Source organism: Pogoniulus pusillus, chromosome 18 (genome assembly GCF_015220805.1).
Source record: "Pogoniulus pusillus isolate bPogPus1 chromosome 18, bPogPus1.pri, whole genome shotgun sequence".
In the NCBI taxonomy this organism is placed as follows: Eukaryota; Metazoa; Chordata; class Aves; order Piciformes; family Lybiidae; genus Pogoniulus; species Pogoniulus pusillus.
Window position 1 is genome coordinate 15,359,660 of NC_087281.1, and position 5,795 is coordinate 15,365,454.

Here is a 5,795-nt window from a genome sequence, read left to right on the forward strand (position 1 = left end):
GTTGCTGCCTCTACATTGGTCCTTTTGCCTCTTGCTCCTGGTAGTAAATAATGCTGTGAATTTCCTGCTGTGCAGGACTTGAAGTTTCACTCCATTTCTATCTTCCTACTTTAAAGGACACTTCCAAATCACGACTTTCTTCACTGTCTCCTTTTATTTTGTGAAGTGCAAAAACTACTTAGCATAGAAATTTCACGTGGTGCTCTTGAGTTAAAAAAAATGCAAAAGGTTCAGATGACAAAAGTTTATCGCTAGAATAAATCTAGAGCAGTACCCATGTTTTTAAAACATGGCTTTCCTCTGCCTTTTTTTTTCCTCTCCTAATGAAAGGAGTACTGTGTTCAGTTCTGGGTCCCCCAGTTTAGGAAGGATATTGAAATGCTTGAGCGTGTCCAGAGAAGGGCGACAAGGCTGCTGAGAGGCCTTGAGCACAGGCCCTACAAGGAGAGGCTGAGGGAGCTGGGATTGTTTAGCCTGGAGAAGAGGAGGCTCAGGGGTGACCTTATTGCTGTCTACAACTACCTGAGGAGAGGTTGTAGCCAGGAGGAGGTTGCTCTCTTCTCTCTGGTGGCCAGCGCCAGAACGAGAGGACACAGCCTCAGGCTGCGCCAGGGGAGATTTAGGCTTGAGGTGAGGAGAAATTTCTTCACTGAGAGAGTCATTGGACACTGGAATGGGCTGCCCAGGGAGGTGGTGGAGTCACTGTCCCTGGAGCTGTTCAAGGCAAGATTGGATGTGGCACTTGGTGCCATGGTCTAGCCTTGAGCTCTGTGGTAAAGGGTTGGACTTGATGATCTATGAGGTCTCTTCCAACCTTGGTGATACTGTGATACTGAGAAGAGAAGGATACCTAATAAGGAGTGGATTGGGTTTGTTGTGCTTTCCTTCCCCAGAAGTGTAGCATTTAGTATTTCAGTTGATGTAGGTTGAGTATAGTTCTGTATCTCTTGGTGTACCCTCTTCACTGCAAGTTGAGTGTATGTGTGAAGTGAAAGCAGATACTAGAGGTATTGTGTGATGTTAAACACAGGTCTGCTTCTTGTCTGTCCTAGCAGTTACCTGGTGGAATTTCAAAATTCCCACCTCTTTTCAACCTGTGCCAGGAAAGGAACTCCCCCATGTGGCAGTGCTCAGCTAAGTGATGTTCCACCTTTTATCTATGGATAATAAATACACTGTGGCCACAGCTTTAGCAAAGCAGCTCCTCCTTTTGTACAGTTGTTCACTATTTTAAATTACAGATGTCTAAAAAAGTACTTTTTTTTCCCCCCAAGGAACTCCCTCGTGTGGCAGTGCTCAGCTGAGTGACGTTCTGCCTTTTATCCATGGATAAGTATCATAGAATCATAAATCAACCAGGTTGGAAGAGACCTCCAAGATCATCCAGTCCAACCTGTCACCTAGCCCTATCCAGTCAACTAGATCATGGCATTAAGTGCCTCAGCCAGGCTTTTCTTCAAGACCTCTAGGGACAGCAACTCCACCACCTCCCTGGGCAGCCCATTCCAATGCCAATCACTCTCTCTGCCAACAACTTCCTCCTAACATCCAGCCTAGACCTCCCCCAGCATAACTTGAGTCTGTGTCCCCTTGTTCTATTGATGGTTGCGTGGGAGAAGAGATCAACCCCAACCTTACTACAACCTCCTTTCACATAGTTGTAGACAGCAACGAGGTCACCCCTGAGCCTCCTCTTCTGCACGCTGAGAGTACACTCTGGCCACTGCTTTAGTGAAGCAGCTCCTACTTTTGTGCAGTTGTTCACTATTTTAAAATTACAGATATCTAAAAAGGTACTTTTTTTTCCCCCCCAAGGAACTCCCCTGTGTGGTAGTTCTCAGCTAAGTGATGTTCTGTCTTTTATCCATGGATAACAAGTACACTTTAGCCACTGCTTTTGCAAAACAGCTGCTTTTGTACAGTTGTTTGCTATTTTAAATTACAGATGTCTAAAAAAATAACTTCCCCCCCCCCCTCCCCCAGCTCTCTTTATAAGTAGAGGCTCTTTCAAAAACCCACACATTGGTTCTAATGGTTTTTCAGATTTCAATTTTCTGTCAGGCAAGAGAACCTTTAAAAACAGATGTGATTTCTAAATTCCAGGCTGCCTGTGTATAACTGTCCGAGGTTAGGGTGGATCCCTCCCCTGGTAGAATAAACTCACCACAACATGGATTTTTTTGGAAAGTCAGGGAAAGATGGAATTGTATTTCTTGTAGTTCAGCAGTATGAGGAGAAATAAACTACTACAGAAATATGATAACCTTAGCAAAGATGGGGAAGGGGTCAAGCAGCAGCGAAGCAACAGCAGCCAAAACAGCAGCGGGGGGAAGACAGCAGCGAGTGCAGCTCAAGTGACAGAAAGCAGCAAGGGGAAAGTACAAGCTGTGCTTCCAGACATAAAGCTCTTGATGCTCCAATGAAGTGATACTAACTTATCCATTGTTGTCATTGTATGGCCTGTCCCTAGAATGTTCACCTCTCCCCTGTGTCTGAGCTAGAAATGTAGCTCAAACGGCCACAGTAACCAAAAGCAGGCAATGTTTGATATGCAGCAGAGTGGTGTATTAAAGCAGGGGCACAGATGGGAAATAGCTAATGGCCTGCAAACCTCCTGCTTGAGGAAGTACTTTTATTCCAAAAAACAATTGCACTGTAGCTATTTGAAAAGTGACAGACATTTATCAGCAAAACAAGCTGCTAAACAAGCAATGGCACTCGTCCCATTTCTTACCCCATTACTCTGTGGAGCTATTGATACGCTTGATCTGCAGCCAGAACTGCAGTACGTCATAGCAGATGTTTCATCAGGGGCAGCTCTGCGTGCTAAAAATCATCTGCCTTTCTAGAATTGCCTTTCTCAGAAATGATTGAGCCTTACAGGTTCACTTTTGTCCTGACTATTAATTTGCAGCGAGGAAAATAAATCCAACTGTGTTTAGACTTCCAGAACTGTCAGAGAAGTTATGCAAGAGAAACTTCCTGTTGACAGGACACATATGTCTGTCTACTTAAAGCCCTGCTTGCTTTGATTTTTCAGTGAGTATAATGAAAATCAAAAGTAAAGAACATAAAATAGGAACTTTATAATACTTCAGGGCGTTAGGTGCCTTATGGACTGGATTCTGATTCAGTTTACCATTTAAGAGTACACAAAAGAGTAGCCAAGACAAATGGAAGTAAATATGGTAGAAAGGGGTAGGGGAGGGAGATAAAATGGCAGATTCTGTGGTTGTGAGTTGTTTTGCCACTTCCCATTCAGTAAAAACAAAACAATTGTTAAAACTTCAGAAAGTCTGCAGCATGTCAGTAAAGAAAGGTGACTCTAGTTGGGAAGGGTGAAAGCAGTGGATAGGCAAAATGGAAGAAAACTAGGGTAGAGACAAAGCAGGAACGAGTGGCAAGGAGTAGGCCAGCATGGAGGAAGAGCGGGCTGAGCTGCAGGACAGCAGCTACACGTGTGAGTAGGGTGGGACTGGGGAGGACATGGCACAGGAAGACAGCCCTGCAAGAAGTTGGAAACAACACTTTGAAAACAGGCGACTCAGCTATAAAAGAGACACGGAGCTGGTGGCAGTAACTGAGTTTTTCAAATGATCACAAGGTCCCTAAAGCATCTATCTACACTCAGCTCATAAATCTCTTGATTTTCTGAGCAGCTGAGAGCCTGTGAGCCCTGGTCTGAGCAGGATTTGCAGGCTTCCATCTACGCTGGCACAAATCACCAATAGTTCCCATACCCCCCAGCTTCCCATGCATATTCCCTTCAGTCCTGTATTGGTAGCCACAAACCTTGGTATGTGAACTACCATCCTTTGAAACTATTAGAGAGGGTTAGATACAGCTTTTAACATCAAGGAATGCTTACAGTCACCCCTGTTTCCCCTTTGTGCGCTGTGTCTCTGTTTGGCTGTCATAGCTGCTTCAGCTCTCTGCTTCTTACCTTTCTTGTCTTTCCTTAGGCTGTACCATTCTTTTGAGCCATTGCCTGTGTCCATCCTGTGGTTCAGTCCTTTCCATGTTTAGCTGGACTCCTGGGGTAAAACATCTCCACGGAGGAAGAGGAATCAGTTGGTTTCTTAGGTTTGTCTACTTGCCCCTCCAAATTTGGAAACAGCGCTCTGGCTGTGAGGGGAAGGGTCTGGTACTTCTGCACTTGGGTAAGGGCAAATGCATCTACATCCTAGAGCAGCTCTGGTGCTGTGTGTCAGGATGAATTGGTGGGCAGATCTCATGCTGCTTTTGCAGGTCAGCAAACCTGAGTTATTCTGAGGTTTGCAGATATCATGAGCTGTGGTAAATTGAATAAAATCATCAGAGAAGTTTCTTCTCCAATTCTCAGGAAGGCTGTCTTTGAGGAATATTATTTCCCACCAACTCTACCTCTTTTTTTTTTTACCTGACTCATTATCCCTTTGAAAGGCCTAGTTGCAGAATGTAGCAGAAGAGACTTGCCTGTGGCTTCTTCTGGAGCCAGTCTGTGCTTCCCTGAATGCTGGCCAAAACTGACACGATGACTCCTTTCTCAGCCCTTCCCATAGGCCAGGCAGACAGGCTCTAGTGTCCCTGTGGCCACGTGGGGGGCTGAACTCTGGGCTTTCATTATTGGATTTTGCTGATCACTGACATGTGATTATATTTTTCTTTTTCCCCCTCCCCTTCCCTCTTTTTCTGTCTAGTGGTGTTGTTTTCATGTCATGCAGATGTTCATTCCTCCCAAAGAAAGAAGCTGTTGTGTATGCTCTGCTCCTCCACTGCACAACAGGTCAGATGACTTGGGGAGCTCATCATAAACCATTCCTTGGCTATTGGTACAGTGCAGGTTTCGTGAGACTTGCTCTCTTCAGGCACTTCTTTCACAGCCCTGTGCTTTCCTGCAGGCTTGCAAAGCCCTTTTCATCCAGAAGGCCCCTACCACTTAATTCTTCCTGAGTCCTCTTCTCTAGTGACTCTAGAAAGAAGCTCTGACAGAGGGATGCATTTGAAAAGGCAGTGCTAGGTGCTTTGCTGTCCCAGGACTGTCGCTAGGTGCTTGGAGTCCTGCGGCAGGAGTAGGAGCCCTCGGTATGTGTGTGGTGGGGTGGGTGTGTGCTGACCCTGGTGGCACAGAGTCGTTCTGATGCCTGCCTCCCAAGCCCCTGCCTTCAGCCTTTGCAGCTCAGCATTTGCCCACCAAGGCCCCAGGCAGCTGAAGGAATGTGGCTTTACCAGGTGCAAAACAATTACTAGCAGGTAATCTCGATTCTTACTTCTTAATGTGAGCTACCTCTGCAGTGTCCTACCAACTGGTGGTGACACCCATGCTCCTAAATCAGTTGGGCTCATTTGAGACTCATACTTGTCTATAGAGACATTTAGCATCTTGAATGGAGCAAAAGTAGAAGTGGATAGATTCAGATTGGATGTTAGGAAGGAGTATTTCGCCATGAGGGTGGTGAGACACTGGAAAAGGCTGCCCAGGGAGGTGGTAGAAGCCCTGTCCCTGGAAGTTTTTAAGGCCAGGCTGGATGTGGCTCTGAGCAACCTGGCCTCGTGTGAGGTGTCCCTGCCCATGACAGGGGAGTTGGAGCTGGATGACATTTCAGGTGCCTTCCAGCCCTGACAATTCTGTGATTCCTGGTTGCCTGGTCCAACTTCAAAAATGCATTGTATGGGGAAAGGGGAGCAATAGGCCTTTGCAGAGGGGGGCCCAAGGTTGTGACTAAACCTTAATGCTTGTGTGTGAAGAACATACATAAGCTCTAAACCCAACCTTAACAGGACCTGTTAGGGACAGATTAGGGAATGCAGCACAG